The 23,105-nt window shown below is 46.1% G+C and overlaps 1 long non-coding RNA gene across 1 annotated transcript; it reads right to left on the reverse strand.

Moving 5' to 3' along the window:
* Positions 1–12,159: 12,159 nt before the first annotated feature.
* Positions 12,160–20,916, reverse strand: LOC130541968 (uncharacterized). The gene is made up of 2 exons (XR_008956131.1): positions 20,832–20,916; positions 12,160–16,168 (listed from the first exon to the last, which is right to left on the reverse strand). It is a non-coding gene; the product is annotated as an uncharacterized LOC130541968 (long non-coding RNA).
* Positions 20,917–23,105: the final 2,189 nt, after the last annotated feature.

Raw genomic sequence — 23,105 nt, forward strand, 5'->3', positions numbered from 1 at the left:
CAAGACCCTGACTTGGAAGGCCAAGTTGCAGATCCCATATTTATATAAGAATTAGCGGAGTCCTATCAGTTCCCAAATTAGCCTGAGGTTTTGGCTTTGACATAAACACAAGTCAACACCCCTCCTGTGATCTGAAGGGTTTTAAGGAGCAAGTTTGTTCCCACACTGGAACAGAAACTAAAGCGGTACCAAACAGTCCTTATGTAAGCCAGGCTAACCCACTTTTCCACAGTTCCAGGCCTCTGGGGTTTCATCCAAGCTGCTCTCCGAAGTCTACACTGTGTCAAGGCCTTTGCTGATGCCAGGGACACAGCCCACCAAGGCCAGCACCCAAAGGCCAGAGTCAGTGCACAGCTTGGAAGGTTATAGAAAACTCTAAGGAGGGGCACATAGGTGGCTCAGTCGGTTAAGCCTCCAACTCTTCAACTCTTGGTTTCTGCTCAGATCATGATCTCAGGATCCTGGGATCAGGGAACCTCCCCCCCCCCCCGCAAACGCCCCCGTCCCTCAGTGGGGAGTCTGCTTCTCTGCCTCTCTCTCCCTCTCCCTCTGCCCCTCCCCAAGCTTGAGCTTGCTCTCTGTCAAATAAATAAATCTTTTTTTTTTTTTTAAAGAAAACTCTAAGGAGACAAAAGAGAAGGAACAAAGGATCCTAGTATTTGAAAAGAGAAAGTTTTATGTCTACAGCCACAGCCCTGGGCAATCAGACACCCCCCTCCCTCACTTGCCATCAGGGAGGACACTAGAAGAGCTAGGAGGATGGATTGCTGAACACAGATTGGGGCAGAGAACTTCTTAGTTTTTGAGGGTGTAACAATGTGGTGGCTGTGGATTTCCACTTTGGGATTAACTGCTTTGGACCAGGAGGAAGTGCAGAGCGTGGGAAAGTGGAAGGGGCAGAGCTGTCTGGGCTTTCTATGTGGCAGGGGCCTATGAGCTTCATAGGGCAAATGAGCAAGGGGGCAGGGTGAAGCATAGGCCTGTCCCACAGTGCTTTCTTGGATGTCCCACACTCCTGGAACAAAGCTCTCACACTGGCTGCTGTGGGCCTTTCCCACCCACGGGCCCGCTGGCTTGGTGCTTCTCCGCAGGCTGTGTGAGCCAGCTCTGTGGAAGGTCCTGCAGCATGGGACAGCCATCGGATTTGGGTTCTGTCGTATTTACAGTCTATATTTGGAAGGCAATGGAAAGTTTGCCTTCTAACTGTACTTCCTTCTTGAATCAAGAACCCTAACAATTCTAGAACCACTTAGCCCAAGAGTTGTTTTCCAAAAGTAAATAAAGGAAAAAATACAAGGAAGCAATAAACATTCGACTGGTATGGCACGCCTGGGCTGCTCTGCAGTGGCCAGGGCCCGGGCTTGTTCCATCTTCTGCTCTGCCGCCTGTAGGGTGACAGCATAGAGGAGAGGGCATGCCAGGATAAAATCGGGGTTCTGGAAGAAAGGAGAGCTGGTGAATAGATGTTACAAAGCAATCAACACCTTCCACTCCAACGGAAAGAATGTGGGATTGGATGCCTGGTTTTAAATCTCCACTTCTGCCACCCGGTGTCTGTGTATCTCAGGCAGTCATTTAACCCTTCTGCCCCTGTTGCCTTACCTGCAAAGTAATTCCTACTGGACCAAATGGTTGTGAAAAGTAGACATATCTTTTTTTTTTTAAAGATTTTATTTATTTATTCGACAGAGATAGAGACAGCCATCGAGAGAGGGAACACAAGGAGGGGGAGTGGGAGAGGAAGAAGCAGGCTCATAGCGGAGGAGCCTGATGTGGGGCTCGATCCCAGAACGCCGGGATCACGCCCTGAGCCGAAGGCAGACGCTTAACCGCTGTGCCACCCAGGCGCCCCGAAAAGTAGACATATCTTAAAAGAGCCTAGCGCAGTGCCTACTACACGTTGATACATGACAGAAACACTCCCTGCCGTGGCCACGGTGGGTTCCTAAGAACTCTCTTTGATTTTCTTCTCAGCCCTGCTGGTCTGGCATTTTCTCACTATAAAGAGGACAAACATCTTTACATAGATCACTGTGCCGTGACCTTTTCTATTTTTGGCTGTTCTGCATCTATATAATATTCCACTGAATAAAAATACTAGAATTTATTTGCTCAGTGTATAGTAAGGAGAACATTTGGAATTTTCCCAGGTTTTTACTATTATGTATAATATTGCCGTTTACAATGCTGACGCACACGTATATACATTTTTTCAGGGTGTAAACCAAGAGTGAAATTCCTGGGTCATGTGAAATATCCGTCCTCAACTTTACTAGGTAATGTCAGACATCCTTCCAGAGTGGTATACCAGTTCACCCGTATGAGACTGCCTGTCGCTCCACATATACACCAAAAGTTCTTAAAGGTTTGTCATTCTGGGGGCACCGGGGTGGCTCGGTCAGTTAAGCATCTGACTCTTGATTGTGACTCAGGTTATGATCTCAGGGTCGTGGAGCCTACTTAAGATTCTCTCTCTCCCTTGCCCCTCCCCCCCTTAAAAAAAGCTTTGCCATTCTGTAGGGTGTGTAGTAGTGTCTTATTATGGTCGTGACGAAGTTTTTGTTAGTTGCAAATACCTTCTACCCCTGTCACTTGTCTTTTTATTCTCCTTGTAATATCTTTAGTGAATAAAGTTCATAATTTTATTTTTTTAAAGAATTTATTTATTTATTTGACAGAGAGAGAGCAAGCATGAGCTGGGGGAGGGGCAGAGGGAGAAGCAGGCTCCTCCCTGAGCAGGGAGTCCAGTGTGGCACTCGATCCCAGAACCCTGGGATCATGACCTGAGCCAAAGGCAGACGCTTAACTGACTGAGCCACCCAGGCACCCCTAGAGTTCATAATTTTAATGCTATTAATAGTTTGTTTCTTTTTCTTGCTGCCTTTCCCTTTGTCATCAGTGTTTTTTGTTACTTGTTTAAAAAAAAAATCTTTCCCTACCCAGGGTCATGAAGATATTCTCCTATAGTTCCTTCTCAGAGCTGTATGATTTTGCATTTCATGGTTAGGGGTTTAATCCACCTTGGAACTGATTTTTGTGTGTTATGGGAGAAATCCTCACAGGTACCCAATTGACCCAGTGTATTTTACTGGCTATATCTCAATGACCTGCATTCCCACCTCTGTCCTATATCTAGTGTCCATATATGTGTGGATCTGTTTTGGGGTCTTTATTCTGTTTCACTGGTCTATGTATCCTCATATCAGCACCTCATTATCTTGATATCTGATAATGTAGGTTCTTACACCCTATTTTTCAAGAGCATTTTGGCTATCCTTGGCCCTTTCTCATTCCCATATACATTTTCAAACTGACATATCAAAAACAAACGAACCAGTTAGGATTTTGATCAGTTTCAGTTTGAGGAGGATTGCCATCTTTACAATAGTGAGTTGTCCAATCTAAGACTGTTACAGATCTCTTCATTTACTTAGACCTACCTGAACGTCTCGCAGTAACATTCAACTTCAGGGTAGAGGCTTTGCATATCTCTAGCATTATTTATTTCTAGGCACATAATATTTCTTTTTTTTTTTAAAGATTTTATTTATTTATTCGACAGAGATAGAGACAGCCAGCGAGAGAGGGAACACAAGCAGGGGGAGTGGGAGAGGAAGAAGCAGGCTCACAGCGGAGGAGCCCGATGTGGGGCTCGATCCCAGAACGCCGGGATCACGCCCTGAGCCGAAGGCAGACGCTTAACCGCTGTGCCACCCAGGCGCCCCTAGGCACATAATATTTCTTAACCTCATTATAAAGGGAAAATTGACATATAGTAACCGCACAATATTAGAGTGTATGATTTGATAAGTTTACCATATTTGTACCTTCACTACAATCAAGGTAATAAACATACCCATCACCCCCAAAAGACTCATGTCGCTTTGTAATCCTTCCTTCCCAAACATCCCCCTCCCTACTCTGTACCCAGGCATTCAGTAATTGGCTCTCTGTCTTTATAGATCAGTTTACACTTCCCAGAATTTTATATAAATAAAATCATACAGTATGTCCTCTGTTTGATCTGGTTTCTTTCACTCAGCATAGCTGTTTTGATACTCATTAGGCTGTCGTGTGCATCAGGAGTTGTTTTAATGAATTTTTTATTTTGAAATAGTTACATATTCACAGGAAGTTGCAAAAATAGTGCAGAGGTTCCCTGTACCCTTTACCCAGTTTCTTCCCCATGATCTTTGCATGCCTGGATGCTTTCCATCACTAATATCTCTGCTCAAATACGGCGTGCTCAGAGAGAGCTTCCCTGACCAAACAATATAATCTCATCAGCCTGTGGGTCTCTACCACCTCTCCCTCTGTTCTTTTCTGTCTAGAACTTATTAACCACGGACTTTTCTCATTTGTTTATTAATTTGTTTGTTTATTGTGATCTCTTCCTATTAGAATATGAATCCTGTGAAAACAGAGACCTTGTCTGTCCCAGTCAGTGACTAGAATAGTGCTTGGCATCGATAAATAACTGTTGAATAATAAAATAATACATCTTCCAGCAAGAGCATAATACGGTTATTGTTCTCTCTATTTTACAGATGAGAAACTGGGTTGGGAAAGATAAAGTGACTTGCCCCAAACCACACAGTTTGTGGTAGTGGTGGTGGGGATATTGGGCGCTGAGATTTGAATCTCTGATTTATGAACACACTACACCCTCTTTAAAAAATTCTGAGACTGGAAGCAGGGCAGAATGAAGCTGGTTGCATCTATGTCCTTCTATGGCAGTAACCCTTCTTTATACCTAGACTCAAACCATAGACTCAGACCCTAGTGCCCAGGCCAGGAACAGCTAACGTCCCAAGTGGTCAGCCCTTGGAGTCATTGGCCTCAGCAGCAGTGGCAGGGCCTGCAAGCCCCACTTGTGGACTCCCCTACCTCCCAGAAAGAGCAGGCAATTAATTTCCTCCAACCCCATTCATCCTTATGGGTTGTTTTTTTAAATGAATTAATCTGGCATTTATTTCCAAATCTTTTTTTAAAGAGGTATTACAGTTCATTACCATTTATTGCAAACAGATTTCTTTAAACAAGTCGTTCCTGATGCTGAAATTATAATGCATGTTTTCTTTTTTAGTTTTTGGCACTATTTACTGTTCAGAACAATAGAGAGCAGCTTTTAAAATAACAAGTGGATAGTACTTCACTGGAAAAATAGAATAAGAAATAGATTTTACTTTTATAGCCCAAATCTACATATTTTTAGTTAAGGTTATATTAAAAAGTTAATTTCCAGAAAAGATAACAAGCCTACAGGCTCATGATGAAAGTTAGCTGGATTTTCTTGAGAAATGAAATTAAAACCAGACAGCACTGCTCACTTTTCAGCAAATTCTGCTTTGCCAAGTTTTGAAAAGGAAAAAGCCTAACGTAGTTTTCAGTGTTGTCTCCTTGCCTGGGAGAATCTGGAGGACTTGCTGCTTTCTGACAGCCTACTTTGTCATCACTGCTCCCAGTCACAGCTGAGTCTGTCAACATGATGGCTTCTCAAGCTCGCCACGCACAGCCCAGAGCTCAAACCCGGGTTGGAGTAGGTAAATCCCCTGCCTCTTTGACGGAGCTGTGGATGTCAGACTTTGCTCTATGCGCTCCAGTCAATATGCATGAAGCTAGTACAAGAAAGGAACCACATCACTTACTCACATCTGAGAACTTTCTGGAACAAAAATCTGGCACATCAGTCGGTTACTTTACCCATTACAATTTGAGCGAGTACCCAGTAGCAATTTTTCTTCCAGAACTTCTGATCTGTTGCCAAACGTATGATCCATCAGTTGGGTCATGTTGCAAACCGTGTTATAATCAACACTTTGGAAAACGTATCATCACTGTCATATTCTTCAGAAGCAGCTCTTGGTGACCATGATTCCTGTGGGGTCACGGAAAAGAAATGTCCCAATAAATCCCCTTTCCTACTTTCTTGATCCAACTTTTTAGGCTGCTTTCTCCTTCCTGGGGTGGGTAAGTGAACCCTGGTTAACTTAAAAAAACAAACTGTAAAAACAAGACATGTTCAGTGTATATGTAACTTTTAGAAAATACCGAAAGATACAAGTACTTTAAAAAGCACCCTTGATTCCACTGATCAATGTTAATTTTTTGATGTACATCTTTGTAGGCTTTTTAAAAAATATTTTATTTATTTATTAGAGAGAGAGTATAAGCAGAGTATAAGCATGGGGAACAGCAGAGGGAGAGGGAAAAGCAGGCTCCCAGGGAGTCCCACCAACGAGGCATGGGGGTGGGGGTGGGGGGCTTGATCCCAGGACCGTGAGATCATGACCTGAGCCAAAGGCAGACTTTGACAGACTGAGCTACCCAGGCGCCCCTACAGACTTTGTTTTTTTTTAATGTGTACTCATAGCTACACACATCTTCACAGAAATGTTATTTTATTATTATATATGTTGTATGGTAACTTAAAAAACAATATAATGAACGTTTGGATATATCACCAAAAATTTTTATCCAACATGATTTTTCATGACTGCTTAGACTATTATTTACCCAACCTGCAGGTAGAGAGACTATGACAAATTTTGACTAGTACAAACAATGAGGGATGAACAACATTCTCATTGCAAAATCTTTGCCGTTTCTTTACTGCCTCCTTGGGATTGAGTCACACAAGTGGAACGGCTTCGTCCAAGGGCAGACCCCGCGCAGTTGTCAGGTTTCCCTCGAGTAACGCACTCCTGTCTACACCGCAGCCCAGCCAGCCGGCTTAGGAAGGATGCTTTGGCTCCGAGGAATCCGGGAGAGAGGGCGCCTAGGGTGCACACCAAGCCACTGAGTCTGTGGCCCCACCTAGGCCTTCTAGGGCCAAGAAAGGGGTCTCCAGGCGCAAAGAGAGGAGCACGGGTGAGGTTGGGCCCATGGAGGGAGTCACCACCTCTTTTCCCTGCGCGGCACAGGATCTGTCTTTGAACCTCGGTTTCCTCATCCGCGGAATGCCGATGGAGTCCCTCGGTGATGGCAGTACGTGGATGCAGCGCCTTCGGGGGTGCACAAAACACAGCCCCGCCTGGGAGCGCCCAGGCGCCTGCAGGGGACCGAGGACCAGAGCCAGGCCTGCGCCGGGAGAACGGCTCCGGGCCGGCAGGGGGCGCCGCGAGCCCACCGCCCAAGCCGCAGCGGCGGGGGGCGGGGCCACCGAGCCACCGGGGGAGGGGCTGGAGCCTCGCTGCCCGGGGTTCGCAGGCCCGGACCGCGCGGGGTTCTCATCTCGGGGGATTTCTTTTCCCGCGCAGCAAAAACGCCAGCAGCTTTACAGGCCCGCGTTTGCAGGCCTTGGCTTTTCCCCTCCCCGCTCAGTCCAGAGGCCGCCGGGCAGTTCCTGGGCTCCAAGTCTTTGCTCCAGGGTTTTCAAATCTCCGCGGGGAGGCCGCCGCCTCCAGGGAGCCTTACCGGACTCCCCCAGGGCTCAGGGGGGCGTAGCGCTCCTGGTTCTGCGAGTGTGCGGCCCACTTCCTGCGTTGGGCTGTCTCTGAGGATGGGGGCTTTGCTTCCCCACCGGGACTCGAGCCCCTTGTCGCCGCAGGCGAACGCCCCTCTGCTTCCGGCCCATCGTTAGAAGTGAGGGGCCACCTCTTCTCCTCGCAGGGCGCAATCAAGGGTCCGCAGGAAGGGGCCACGCTGCGTCCCAACCCTTTAGCCGCTTTGCTGAGGAGTGCCTGTGTCCCATCTGGGGTGTAGGTGTGTGTTGGGGGGGTATTTCTTCATTTGTGCGGGAGTTTGTGCCTGTTGGCAGGATGTTGGTGCCTGTGTGACTGTACGTGTATTTGTAAGAAAGCATCTTCTAAATTAACTATATGTCTATATGGAGTAAGTGTTCAAGTGGAAATGGAAAGGATTCTGATCCTTGTTATTTAATGATGTAGGTAAAATAGCCAAGGAATCTCAGGGCTGGGGAATAGTGCTATATTCGAAACTAAAGGCACCTAACCTTGGACAAGTCTCTTCCTCCACTGGTCTGCATTGCCACTTTGTTAAAAGATAATTGTTTAAAGGGAAAATCTCATATTAATATAAAATGAACAGGTGTCAGATTTTAACTCCTTAATTAAAGAGAGAATAAATAATATGTTAAAAATCAGTTCAAAGGACAATATAAAGACCAGATGCACATACCCGTCAATCAGGAGTAATGAAATGAATTTGTTAATTGATAAAAATTGGCTTCTTCCACGGGGGGGGGGGGGGGGGGGGAGGGGATCAATTGCACTGCCACCGGCCAAAATTTATTTGCATTGCTATGGACACTAATCATTTGTATTATTTTCCGTTTTCCACAGCTCACAGACTCAAGACAAAAGTGGAGACTACCCTGAATTGATAGCGTAGAAGGGCACTTTTCTCCCCATTTCAGAAGCCTCTCACACTTTTTCCTGGCAATTCATACAACAGGGTTGGGTTACATGTTTTTCAAAGTTTTTAGTAGTAAAACTCTTTTTCTAAGTGAAATCTTCCAGGAAATCCTAATATATCAATATATATCTGTACATATGTATTTTAAATCTCAGTTAAAATAATTTATTATACAATTAAGACACGCTCATTGTAAAAATGTCAAGTAGTACAGAAGGTTACTAAATAAAAAATTAGGGGCACCTGGGTGGCTCAGGGGGTTGAGGTTGCCACTCTTGATTTCAGCTCAGGTCATGATCTCAGGGCGGTGGGATGGAGCCCTGCCTCGGGCTCCACGCTGGGCGTGGAACCTGCTTGGGATTCTCTCTCTCCCTCTGCCCCTCCCCCTTCTCTCTAAAAAAAAAAACCCTTGGTCCTCGGTCTCTTCTTCCTTCTCCCGCTCCCCTTTCAGTTCCAGAGCTACCTACTATAATAGATTTCAGTGTACTTCAGGAGACACCCTCTACACATATACAAACATACGGTTTTTAAAACACAAATGGGATAAAAACAATTTCTTCTTCTGCACTTTACTTATTTTTCAATTAAGATATACCGTGGGCACATTTCCATGTCAGTACATAGAGGTCCATCTTATCATTTTAAATGGTAAGTAGTATTCCAGGGTATGATCCCCTCTACTTATTTGGCTAGTTCTCAATTAATGGATATTTTTTGGTCCAGTTTGATGGTATTATACACAAATGCTGCAGTGAACTTCCTTAATCAGTATTTTTGGGTGGTGATACATCTATATTTATCTATTGATAAAACTTTAGGCGTGGGATCACTGGGTTTAAGGGCAGGTGCATTTAAACATTTTGACATATACTGCCAAGTTACCTTTCCCAGAAGTTGTAATCATTTATTTTCCCCCCTGCCAAATGGCATATCTTTACATCCCCACCAACAGTGGGTATTATCAAACTTTTAAATTTGAAAGATTTTACATCTGATAGAGGGAAATGGCCCCTCATAGTTTAGTAGTGTACTCTTCTCCAGTTCTCTCTAGCAGTTAAAAATCTTCCCCTTGGTGAGAGGCGCCTGGGTGATGAAGTCGATTAAGCTTCTGACTCTTAATTTCTTCGGCTCAGGTCATGATCTCGGGGGTTCATGACATCCAGCCCCGACATCCTGCTTTGTGCTCAGCGGGCAGTCGGGGAGCCGGCTCCAGGATTCTCCCTCTCCCTCTATCCTGCGCCCTCCCCCCATGCTTGAGCATGCGTGCTCTCTCTCTCTCTCAAATAAAATAAATAATCTTTAAAAAAAATCTTCCCCTTGGTGAGAAACTGCTTCATCGTTTGTGTGGCTTTCCTCTGCAGAATAACTCACGTAGCATAATTTGGCATAATTTGAAAAACCCTTGAGCTAGACTGATTCCCTAGGACCTCATTCCAGGAGGCCGATTCTCTGGAAGTGGGTGTTTGGCTGTACTCTGGGGCAGTGTAGAGCGTGTGTGTACCCCGTGTGTCTGCGTGCATGATAGCGTTTGAGTGCCAGTGCATTCATGCCGGTGAGTGCACACCTCTCCTTGGCTGTGGGGAGCAGAGACCTCCCAAGAGCACAGGCTCCCAGGGGATCAGTGTAGGCCCGAGAGATCTCTCCCAGTGGGGAAAGAAGAGCAGCTGGACCTTCTGTGACCTAGTACCATGAGTGAAAACGGGACTGAGGACAGTGGCAACCTCAAGCTTTCTGTCTCTCCTGCCTTCCTCTGCTTCTGCCAGGCTGCTACTCCCTGCTCCCCGCACACCCATAAACTTGCCCGTGGGCCCAGAGCAGCCATCCCAGTCTGACTCTGCAAGCCTTTCAGCGGAAGAGGCCATTGCTGCCTGGAACAGTGACTCAGTTTCTCAAGAAATTAACCAGTGTGACTGGGGGAGAGAAAATAGCCACCAGCAGGGTCTGCTGGCAGGGGCCGAAGTCGTAATTATAAATCTGCTTGGTGACATGCTCCATTGTTTAGGAAGTGGCTGGAAACTTAATTCACTGTCCACCGGCAGTGCCAGCAGTGTGTCTAGAAGAAAGAGGAGGAGCTCAGGAGGGAGACAGACATGGGCTCCAGACGGAGCTCGGCCACTCATTAGCTATGTGGTCGAGGGCCGGTCACTTGATTTCTCTGAGCCTCATGCCCTCATCTCTAAATCGAGGTTAACGATGCCCACCTTGTGAACTCACCGTGAAGACGAAGGGAAATAATCCATGTAAGGGATCTTAGTAAGTACCTCAGTCAACGCTCCCCTGAGAGTGACATTTTGATAATCACACCCTTCAGAATGAGGATCTCAAAGAACATCCCCAAACATCAGAATCAGAGGGGGTCCTTCTTCCTTTGCTGTGCCCATTCCATAGCAGCCTGGTGTCTCTGTACCCTTGTGAGAATGGCCAGATCTGGCTCTGCCTACCTTCCTGTGTCGCTCACCGCTATGCACCTTTTTTTTTTTTAAGATCGTATTTTTAAGTAATCTCTACGCCCAACATGGGGTTCGAACACTTAAAACCCCAAGATCACATGCTCTACTGACTGAACCAGCCAGTTGCCCTCACTTTTAATTTTAGCCACATCCGCTGCGTCACGCCTCGTGTTTTTGGTCACGCAGCTCCATCAGCCGGAGTGCTTTCCCCACTCCACTCCACCTGGCAGATGACGACTCACACCTCAAGGCACATCAGGGCAAAATATATATTATTGTATCTGGCATAGCTGGCCGCTTGTCTGGAATAGAGAGTCACAGTGGACTCCTACTCCTACCTTATCATATACAAAAATACAATTCCACATGGATTGAAGGCTTAAAACATAAAAAGTAAAATATTAAAACTCCAGCAAGACAAATCAGGATGCAGTACTAGCACATACTACCGGAGTGGCCAGTGAAAAAGTCAGATGTGACCCTGTATTGGGTGGATATAGAGCAAGGAGCTGTCTCTTGTGTTGCTGACGAGGGTGTACTTGGTACAACCACTTGGGAAAACGGGTAGTCGCTATAAAAGCTGAGCATACATATTCCCCGTGACCCCAAAATTACGCTCTTGGGTAAATACACAACAGAAACGCGGACACAAATTCACCAAAAATACGTACAAGAATGTTCATAGCAGCGCTATTTGTAGTAGCCCCAAGTTGGAAGCAACACCCAAATGCCCATCAATAAAACAAATTTAAAAAATAGTAAAACAAGTAAAAAATAGTAAAATACAATAAAGTACGGAACACTTACATCAAGGAATACTGTGCAGCAGTGAGAAAGAATGAACTACATGAAAGAATCTCGCAAACATAATGTGCGTTAAAAAGCTAGACATACCAGAGTCCGTATGACGATTCATTTGAAGAAAGTTACAACTCTAGCCTATGCTGTTAGAAGTCAGGGTAGAGGTTAATTTTTAGGGAGGGTCATGACTGGAAGGAGCACAAAGGAACTTCTAGGGTGCTGGAGAGGTGACGTTTCTTGATCTGGGTCCCGGCTACGTGAGTGCGTTCACCTTGTGAAAAATCATGAATCCATAAAAATACATGCACTATTTCATAAGTATGTTATACTTTGACAAAAATTTTGGCAAGGAGGTTTCATATAAACGAGGGGTTAGAAGGCCTTCTCAACCAAGGCTAGAAATCTAGGAGATCAAAAAGTTAGATGTTTTTGCATATGCATATATATATATATTTAAAGCATTTTTATGGCAAAAGATACTGCAAGCAATGTCAAAAGACAAGCAGTAGACTTGGAAAAAAATATTTGTAATGGGGGCGCCTGGGTGGCACAGCGGTTAAAGCGTCTGCCTTCGGCTCAGGGCGTGATCCCGGCGTTCCGGGATCGAGCCCCACGTCAGGCTCCTCCTCTATGAGCCTGCTTCTTCCTCTCCCACTCCCCCTACTTGTGTTCTCTCTCGCTGGCTGTCTCTATCTCTGTCAAATAAATAAATAAAAATCTTTAAAAAAAAAATATTTGTAATGAAAATGATAAAGGTCAGAAGCTGTAATATGCAAAGAGCTATCAATTGATAAGATAAACAACCCAATAGAGAAACAGACAAAATGATACAAATAGGAAGTTCAGAGAAGAAAAATAGCCAACTGTATGGAAAGATGTTCAAATTCATTAGAATTCAGTGGAATGTAGATTAAAGTAATAATAAGATACTAGTTTGCACCCACCAGACTCGCAAAATTAAAAAGAGCTTCTACATCAATTTTATGGGGGGGGTGTTCTTAATCTTTGCTGGTGGAGATGTAAATTATTACAGCCATTTTGGAAATCAATCTGGAAAAATCCATTAAAATTAAAAATACATATGCCCTTTGACCTAGCAATCCCACTCCTGGGAATCTATTCCGGGGAAATAAAGGCATCCACCTAAAGGCCCGTATACAAGGGTGTTTACGGCAGCATTGATCATAGAGGGGCGCTCATGATGCGAGTGTGCAGACACACACATACACACCCAGCCGGGAAACAAAGCAAATACCTCGCAGCAGGGAAGTGGTGTAAATGGTGGGGGTCTCCCCTAGGGCTCATAGTCCAGAGGCCTGGGGTAAGCTGCGATCTTCGCAGTCCCCGGGAGGTCTCCACCTGGAGCAGCTGTGGATGCCCCGTGACTCCTGCCGGTAGCCAGCAGCGTTGATTCCAGAGCAGGATTCGGAGGGATGATCACCTGTGTTAGAGGCATTCCTCAGCTCCTCTTGGGGGGGCCTCCAGGATCAAAGAAGGGACCCCAACAAAGGAGGACTGTGGGGGTGGCTATTATAGACATTCAAGGCCGGTCACACCTACAGTGGCTTTTTAAAGCCAAAGCCAGGCAAAAATTCCTACTGATTGAAGGGATCAATTGCAAATAATTATTTCTAAAAACATGTCTCCATCCACCCGCAGCTCTCTGTCTTAAGTGAATTAAAATGTATAGTGGGGGCACCTAGGTGGCTCAGTTGGTTAAGCATCTGATTCTTGATCTCAGCTCAGGTTTCAATCACAGGGTTGTGAGTTCAAGCCCCGAGTTGGGCTCCACGGTCGGCGTGGAGCCTCCTTAAAAAAAAAAAAAAACCAAAATTTAAAATGTGGAGTGAACTCACTAAGCTCCAGTCAGCTGTGGGGCAGCCCTGGCCTAGCTTAGGAAAGCAGCTCTAAATAGGCCTCTACGCTAAATGGAAGCCCACATAGCATGTGTGCAAATATTTAAAATTATAAACCAAGCCAATAAACTCTTAAGTAAAAATATTTTATCCTCCTGCCTTTAAAAATATGCCCTTGTGGGGCGCCTGGGTGGCATAGCGGTTAAGCGTCTGCCTTTGGCTCAGGGCGTGATCCCTGGTTATGGGATCGAGCCCCACATCAGGCTCTTCTGCTGTGAGCCTGCTTCTTCCTCTCCCGCTCCCCTGCTTGTGTTCCTCTCTCGCTGGCTGTCTCTATCTCTGTCGAATAAATAAATAAAATCTTAAAAATAAATAATAAAAAAAAATGCCCTTGTAAGATCAAAAACAAATTTAAAGAGTGTAACATTATGATTTTTTAAAAAGATTATTTATTTATATATGTATTTATCTATTTATTTATTTGAGAGAGAGAATGAGAGAGAGAGAGCAAGCGAGCATGAGAGGGGGAGCCCGATGCGGAACTCGATCCTGGGACTTCAGGATCATGACCTGAGAAGAAGGCAGTTGCTTAACCAGCTGAACCACCCAGGCGCCCTGCACTATGATTTTTATATGAATAAAAGTAGGCAAGGCAGTAAAGGAGATGGAATTTAATTGTTTTTGCACATAATTGGATATTCTGTTGATTGGCTGCTGATGTATAGATAAGTAATAAAATAAAAATATACGTAATTCAGAAATTATTATGTATCTTTTTATTAACTTAATTTTTCTTGTCTTCCTCATCGCAAAATTAATTGTTATAATCAAGATTTTTGCACCATTTATGTTCTATTGCAAATTGGTGCCAAATTTGACTATCTTTTTTGAGTCATAATTCTTAGATGCTTTAAAAATTAATTTCAATTTAGAGACGGTTTCAGAAAGACGTGGGATTGTCACAAAAAATGGTAAACACAATATTCAAACTTGGAAATGAATCGTGAATTGCACCTACCCTGTTCAAATATTTTAATGGAGTTACATAAGATAAATTTATCATGACCGTCCCAAATCTTGCAAAATATTTTAATTTCACAATATAAATTTCTACCTCTTCTACTATAAATTTCACCAGCTCTTAAAGTAATATCTAGAGTCATGCCAGGATGTGACATTAGCCACACACATGACATCTCTAGTTACGGACATACAGGTTACAGTGGCAAAGCGTTAATACGGCAAAATGTTCCACAGCCACCGTGTGCACCTGTCAATACCACACTAATTCGTGAGCACCCCCTGGACCATGAACTGGAGCACACAGAGAAGCATGAAAGTGGACGTGTGCCCTCCCGGGAAATCCTACTTCACTCTGTAAGAAACTATTGCATTCATGCTATCTGAGAAAAAGGATTTGACAAGTTAATTAATTTGTCTTTTTGCTTTCTTGAGTGCTTCTGCCACTCAAACCTTCCTCTTCCTCTGAAGCAGTGTCTGTCTCCGATGTTGGCAGAAGCACAACCCGGAAACCTTCGTGACATTCAGACACAGTTGCTTCTTGCGTTGATGGCATGGGGCGGAAGACGCGGAGCGGCGCGTGGCTGGGGCCGAACGCGGGGAGCCGAGGCGGCAGGCTGTGCTATTCCAGGGCTCAGCACCAGTTCCCAGGTGCTTTTTCATTTCGTTTTGGAGTGGTCATGATATTGGGGGACCTTCTAAGGCAGGGCTTCGCCAACGTTCTGTGGCGCAGGGTTGGTTTTCAATTTTCCCATCCAATACAGACCAGTTCTTTTGTACAAATCCAATAAAAATAAATCACTAGAAAAATGAAATTTAAAAAATCCATACAAAATCCAAGGCTTAAGTTTTAAAGATGGAAAGATACAAAATTACTCTCTGTTTCCGTGTGTAATGCATCAAGACCCAGTAACAGACCATTTGTGGACTGGCGCTGGGCCACAGGCCACACTCCGTGTAGTGCTGCTCAAAGTCCCAGAAGACTGGGTAGGGACCCTCTTACCCCTCAGGGTGGTACCAGAAATCACCAGTCTGAATCCTTCCCCACCCAGTTTGAGTACTTCCCCCACCACCGTCATGTGGCTCTCAGGTTAGGTCCTCTCTTCTCTCACTGCCCTCACACAGGTGCACAACCCCAAGCTTTCTCCAGCTCCAGCCTCTGCAGCCCCTGCTTCTCCCCAAGTCATCGGTTTATGATGAGGGACCTTGAAAGACGTGCCTAGAATGAAGGCTTCTGAGCTAAGGGTCACGCTGAGAGGGTGACGTTGCCTTTGACACAGCCAGGACCTCTCCTGCACCTGGCGCTCAGCTCCAGAGACTGTTGGGTGAGGAAGTCAGGCTCATCTTCCCCGAACTGAGAGGATGTGGCTACTTCTCTGGCTGGGATGCCTGCAGATGGCAGGTGCCTTTCTGGGTTTACGACAAAGCACTCACCTGTCCTTCTTAGCGGTTGATGCTGGAACCTGGGGCTGCATTGTTTTAGTGGTCTCTGCTCGAGGCGTCAGGACTCTGCATCCAGTCAAGTGGTCATGCACATTGTTAGGAAGCAAGAGATGTTTGAACTTGAGGTGTTGAGTAAGATCAGACCAGAAAGCCGATAGTCAGGCCCCAGCCAGGCAGCTGGTGAAAGAAGGCCATGTGGAGCTGGTCATAGGTGATGTCCCCCTACGGACAGAGCACATAGAAGGGGAAACGCTCTGGGCTTTCTTAGTGGAGGTAGGAACTCCCACCTACCTGGGGTCAGCAGCAATTCCAGAGCTTATAACTTGCTTCCAGAAATTCTACGTAGGACAGGTACATGCCCCTAAAATTTATCAACATATTTTTTTATCACTTACGTATTTTTTTATAACTCAGTTCAAATTTTTTATCCTTGTCATTTCTCCTTCTTATAGATATTTTTGCTTTATTCATTATAAGCTACTGGTGATTCGTTTTTAAAAAAATATTGTATTTATGTATTTGAGAGGAGAGCACAAGCAGGAGGAGAGGGAGAAGCAGATTCCCTGCTAAGAGGGGAGCCCAACGTGGGGTTTGACCCCAGGACCCGGGGATCATGGCCTGAGCAGACAGCAGATGCTTAACCAACGAGCCACCCATGCTCCCCACTACTGGTGATTCAGTTAAGCTTTCTCCTTTAGTGTTTTGAAATTACAAAAGGAATTCAGAGGTATATGAAATGGAAATCTGTCTTCATCACCCCTATAGTCCTGTGCTCCTCAATTCTCCCAAGGGTTAAGAGTTTTTACCAGCTAACAGTGTGTCCTTGCCAATTCATGTTATGCATTTCCACACACCTGACCTTCTCATCCCTCTCCCTGGGGGAAGCAATGCCATGACCAACTCATTGGAGAGGCCCAAGTGGAGAGGAATGGAAGCCTCTGACCAGCAGCCACATGAGTGAGTTTGGAAGCAGGTCCTCCAGCCCGCACCAAGCCTTCGGATGAGACTGCAGCCCTGGCTGGCATCATGACTGCAAACACATGACAGACTCAGCAGGGCCACCTTGAGGAATTCCTAACTCTCTGAAACTGTGTGAGATAACACATGTTTGTTTTTTTAAGCTGCTGAGTTTTGGAGTAATGGGTTACACAGCAATATAATTAACATGACTTTCATTTCTAATTACGGCATCATTTTTTAGTTCCCCTCTATAACAAAGTTCTTCAAAAGGGTTGTCTATGCTCATCACTCCTTTTCCCTCCTCCCCCCCCGCCCCGTTCCACCTCATCCTATCCTCGTGCGTTAGCCAGTGTCTACTACCTGGGTGACTAGAATGTCATAGCGCAATGCTGTCTTAGGTACGTGTTGCAGACCCTGAGATGAGGATTCACGTGCAGAAGATTTATTAAGGAAGAGCCTTTAAGAGAAATTAGGAAGGGAGTGGGGGAAGCAGGACAGGGAAGAGGAGAAAGTGGAGGAAGGATGACATTCGAGGCAAAGTCCACATCTCCTACTGATCCTGGGCAGCTCTGGAGAAAATTACACCTTAAAGTGTAATTTTGGGGTGCCTGGGTGGCGGATTTGGTTAAGCATCTGACTCTTGCTTTTGCCTCAGGTCATGATGTCAGGGTTGTGAGATCGAACCCCATGTGGGGTTCTGTGCTCAGCGCAGAGTCTGCTTAAGATTCTCTGTCCCTGGGGCGCCTGGGTGGCTCAGTTGTTAAGCGTCTGCCTTTGGCTCAGGGCATGACCCCAGCGTTCTGGGATTGAGCCCCGCCTGCATCAGGCTCCTCCCCTGGGAGCCTGATTCTTCCTCTCCCACTCCCCCTGCTTGGGTTCCCTCTCTCGCTGCCTGTCTTTCTCTCTCTGTCAAATAAATAAATAAAATCTTTTTTTAAAAAAAGATTCTCTGTCCCTCTTCCTGTGTACCCTCCTCCCAATTTCTCTCTCTCTAAAATAAATATATAAATCTTTAAAAAAAGATTTAAAAAAATGTTTGTTCTGCCTCGTGGGGCACCTCAGGTGGCTTAGTCAGTTAAGCGTCTGACTCTCGATTTCGGCTCAGGTCCTGATCTCAGGGTCGTGAGATCGAGCCCCATGTCAGGCTCCACGCTGGGTGTGGAGTCTGCTTGGAATTCTCTCTCTCCCTCTCCATCTGCCCTCCTCATTTCCCCCTCAAAATAAACAAATAAATATAAAATAAAGTTTATTCCACCTTGAGGCAAAGAGCCGAGCTTTCATACTGCCATGCTAGTCAGTCTCTGTGGGCTATCCCAGGGGCACAAGCTCCCAGATAGTTCTGACAGCATATGCAGGCAAAGCAACTGCAGTGACCCAAGGGCAATAGTCTAACGATCACAGGAACAAGCTCTTGGAATAAAAACACCCGGATGGAAGGTGGGAGAGGGGCACAGAGAACCACTTAAAGGATTTAAGGAGAGCTGGGCAGAGTATAGTCAATATTGGCCACAGCAGTGCTTCTTAAACTTTAATGTGCATTCGATTCATCAGGGGCCCTTGTTAACATGCGACTCTGGCTTCATAAATTTGCGATGCGGCCGGATTCTGCATTCGTAATGAGCTTCCAGGTGATTCTCAAGCTTTGAGTAGCACTGAGCTATGGTACCATTCGTGGGAACTTCCCGTTATAGGAGCTGATCCTTCAGTGAAAGAGGTCATGCATGTCCTGTGTATCAAACCACCCTGACAACAGAGGGGTCTACGGTACAATTTACTATTCTGTGGGTTGACTGGGCTCAGCTCAGCTGTTCTCGCTGGGGGTCTCTCATGGAGTTGCAGTCCGAAGTTGGCTGGACCTGTGGTCTTCTGTGCTGAATGCTGCCACAGGCTTTTGTCAGGGAGCTCAGGAGGGGCTACTATCATGCTTTGGCGTGGCCTCTGCATGTGGCTTGGACTTCTCACAGCAGTGGTGGCTGTTCTAAAGTGTATGCAGGATTTGTGTTAATGAGATACGGTAAGACATGCGGACACGGAAATGACTGTCATGGAGGAAGACCTTTATCCCTACTCTAGATCCCTAGAAGCAGGAGGCACAGCTTGCCATGCAAGGCCACGTGAAGAAGCACCGGGGTTGGTGGGGAGGCAGAGAGGAGGGAGAGGAGAGCACATCCAGAGCCTTTACTGGGGCTTTCACGAGAACAATGGCTGAGGCAGGGTAGATATGCTGAGTAAGTTTAGGATTGGATAATTTGAATAATTTTGGTCGCTGGCGGCAGGGGTGGTCCTTCGTTGCCTGGCACTTGGCCCTGTGGTGTCTTAGGACAGGCGGAATATTGGCTTGGTGTGTGAGAATTTCATAAAGGGGATGGTTGGAAGTGCTGGCTCTGGATAGGTTGGTTTGTATATCAAAGCCACACTCACGAGGGAGGCTCTGGAAATTCGCTGACCTTGGGAGGGGCGGTCTCTCCAGGATCAATGCCAGAGCATTAAGAATAGAGAAGATCAGTAAATATGGTCAGTCAATGCGTTCTGAAAGGGATCATCCAAGAGCGACCATTCCAAGAGGCAGGAAGCAGAAGGTCCCAAGCCAGTGGAAAGCTATGCCCGGAACTGGCACATCACTTCCGCTATATTCTGTTGGTTGAAGCGGACATTGGACAACTCACGTACAAGTGGGAAATAAACTGCACCTCCTGATAGGGGTGTGGAGGGTTACTCCACAGAAGGGCAGGTGGGCTGGGTGATACTGCTGTGGCCATCTTGGGAAAGTACAAACTGTCAGATGCACATCTTAATCAGTGTAAATATCTATGTAAATATCTGACAGCGTCCAAGGGTTGGCGGATTCTCCAGGTAGAATGCTCCTGAACAAAAATATCTCAGTGTATGAAGGCTCTAGACCCCCACCAATCTGAGTAGCAGGAAGTCCAATCCTCCCAAGGGTTTCCCTCCTGGTATAGCCAGTTTCCAGGGATGCAAGTCTGCCTACAAACTACTCCTGGTTCTTGCTCATTGCTGCCCCCTGCTGGCATATCAGAAATTCAGACACTCCCCACTAGCCAGGACTCCAAACCGGTGCTCCCCACCCTCATCCCAGCCCCTGGAGGGAAAAATATTGTTTGTTATTTACAACTGTCCACTGCCTTCTAAAGAAGATGGAGCACAAAGACTAAAGGGGTCTTTGGAAAGACCTTTAAAGGGGTCAGAGGAAAGAGTCTGCAAAATCAGAGCACTGGGTGTTAGACGCAAACAACAAATCATGGAACACTACAGCAAACACTAGTGATGGACTGTATGGTGACTAATATAACATAATAAAAAAAAATGGGAAGCAAGGCAGGAAAGGGTTAAATTGCTCTGCAGAAAGAGAGGGAAATCTATAGGGGTGGTAAGAACAGAGACTGAAACTTCCGGGAGAAGGGTCTGCAGAGAGGGGGTGGGGGTTTGGGGAGTAGGGGGAGGGTGGGATGTCTATGGCTGGGAAGAAACTTGCAGGGAGAGTGGAGATGTTAAGTTTACTTTGTGCTCTGCCATGTGACCCTCTACTTCTTGAAACTTCAGAACAAAATGTCTTTCTTACTCTCATGCATTGTGCAGTGAATTTTCTTTGGAGAAATAGAGAGGAATGCTGAGTCACTGCAAGGTTGGGGAGGGGTGGATCAGAGGCTCCCACTGGGAGAGCACCAGGTCCAAGTTCAGGGTTCCATGGAGTCCTACACTGTAGTCTCCAGTCTGACCATTCCCTTCTTTAAGGACAAGAGCATTTAAAGTGAGGGCACGAAAAGGGCAGAAGGTGAGTTTGGAAGGGGAGGAAGAGACCTGTGTGGGTGGGAAATATGTCTGAGTATTTGGGAGGGGCGAGGAAGAGAGAGGCAGGAGATGATGCTGGTAAGTGCGTTAGGGCTCTGGGTAGGGCCTTACTTACCTTCTCCATTAAAGGTTCTCCCAGACATCCTAGTCAAAATCTTAGAGTAATCCAGTACCTCTCCGAGCTGCATGTGGCCCATGCTTGATTCAGTATTACATTCAAAGCAACGTAGCCCATCCTCATGCTGTAATTCCTGTAAGCGCCAATCATTCCTTAGCTTCGTCCAATGGAACCCTTTGTTCCATAGCGACGAAGTCCATCCCTCCCGAGGGGGCAACCACCACTCTGGGGCTTGGCTGGGGCATTGGGCAATCCTAGGCTTCTTGGGACAGTTTGTAGGGTATATTCTAGTGGGGGATGAACCACTGGGAGAGCAGTGTCCCATAGGCTGGTGGGAGGCCTTTTCGAACACCTCACTCCTCTCTGCCTGTTCTTGCAAAGGTCCCCACGGAGCTTCCTGGCAAAGACTTTTCACACTTTTTAACTACTTGGCAAGTGGTTTACAAATCCTTCTAAATACTAGCAGATTAGTCTGTGGAAATCCAAAACTTTAGAAAAAATTCATTGAAAGAGCTATTGAATCGAGGAGGTTTTGCTTGAGTAAATATTTTCTCTATGGAATTCTGATCTGTTCATTTAGTAATCCTAATTATGGTTTTGCTAATTTGGGGGTCGTTTCAGAGAAAGTGCTTTATTCCATCAGGAGCCGTCCCTAGGTTAAGAGGATTTTGTTTTTCATTTGTGCTGTTTCAAAGGAAATTCATTCATGCAACAGCTTTAGCTATTCTCTGCTTATGTCTGCTGCCTTGCTGCTCAAGGTTGACAAGAAAATACCTCTGGCTTTTGTTAGTTCCCAGGGCTGGTCCCTGGTATGCTCACCGCGTTCTCTCTTCCGGCCCTCCTGGGGACTCACAGCACAGATACGTGGAGGTGGGTGTGCTGCATTTTCAGGAGTTTCCATTTTCAAAGTAATGCCAGACCGTCGGAGCAGAGGCGAAGACCTGTCCGGCCTTGGGGTCCTTGTGTGTGCGGTGTCTTCTACTGGAAGCACGCTCTCCCCCGACCTGCAATCACACACAACTAGATAAACATCCTTGCACGGGCGGGCCCTGTATGAGAATGCAGGTGGAATATACACCCAGGCAAGGGTCTCTGGGCCAGAGGCTGGGGCATCCTGGTCTCACCTGCGCCGTCCCAGCTGCTGTCCCAGGTGGCTGCACCGTCTGACACTCTCACGGGTGGTGAGAATTCTCCCATCCCCCCATCTCGGCCGACACCTGGTGGTACTCAGCTTCTCTCGTTGCCGGTCTACTACATAGAAAGTAATCTTTCGTCGTCCGCCGAATTTGCATTTATTTGATTACTGACATGGGTCGAGCAGCTTTGCCAATATTCCTCGGCCTTTTGAGTTTCCTTCTCCATAAATTGTCTGGTTTTCTGGTTCTGCCTCTTGGTCTATGGAGGTGCGTATTTTTTGGTATTGATTTGCAGGGGTTCTCAGGATTTTCTAGATATCACTTCCTAGCTCTACCTTGTTTTGGACAAGGCAAATATTTCTCATCTGTCTTGCCTACTCTAATCTGGCTGCGTCTGGAGAATCACGTTTGGTCCTGGGGGCCGGTCTTCTTTCTTTCTTTCTTTCTTTCTTTCTTTCTTTCTTTCTTTCTTTCTTTCTTTCTTTCTTCCTTCCTTCCTTCCTTCCTTCCTTCCTTCCTTCCTTCCTTCCTTTTTTTCTTTCTTTCTTTCTCCTTTCTTTCTTTCTTTTCTTTTTTTTTTTTAAAGATTTTATTTATTTATTCGACAGAGACAGAGACAGCCAGCGAGAGAGGGAACACAAGCAGGGGGAGTGGGAGAGGAAGAAGCAGGCTCATAGCAGAAGAGCCTGATGTGGGGCTCGATTCCATAACGCCGGGATCACGCCCTGAGCCGAAGGCAGACGCTTAACCGCTGTGCCACCCAGGCGCCCCTCTTTTTTTTTTTTTTTTTTAGATTTTATTTATTTATTTGACAGAGAGAGAAAGCACAAGCAGGGGGAGCAGCAGGCAGAGGGAGAGGGAGAAGCAGGGTCTCCCCTGAGCAGGTAGCCTGATGCGGGGCTCCATCCCAGGACCCTGAGCCGAAGGCCAATGCTTAGCAGACTGAGCCACACAGGCGCCCCCTGGGGGTCATATTTCAAGAGACCATGACATGACTGGCCCAGAGAAGAGAGACTTGTTTTGTGAAACCTGTCACATAGGAGCCGTATCAGTGAATGGATCTTGCAGGGATATGGATTTCAGGTGATGTAAGGGAAGGTATTTCCAGTGCCCAGAGCCACCTACCAATGGAACT

Source organism: Ursus arctos, unplaced genomic scaffold (assembly GCF_023065955.2).
Source record: "Ursus arctos isolate Adak ecotype North America unplaced genomic scaffold, UrsArc2.0 scaffold_28, whole genome shotgun sequence".
Classification (NCBI taxonomy): Eukaryota; Metazoa; Chordata; class Mammalia; order Carnivora; family Ursidae; genus Ursus; species Ursus arctos.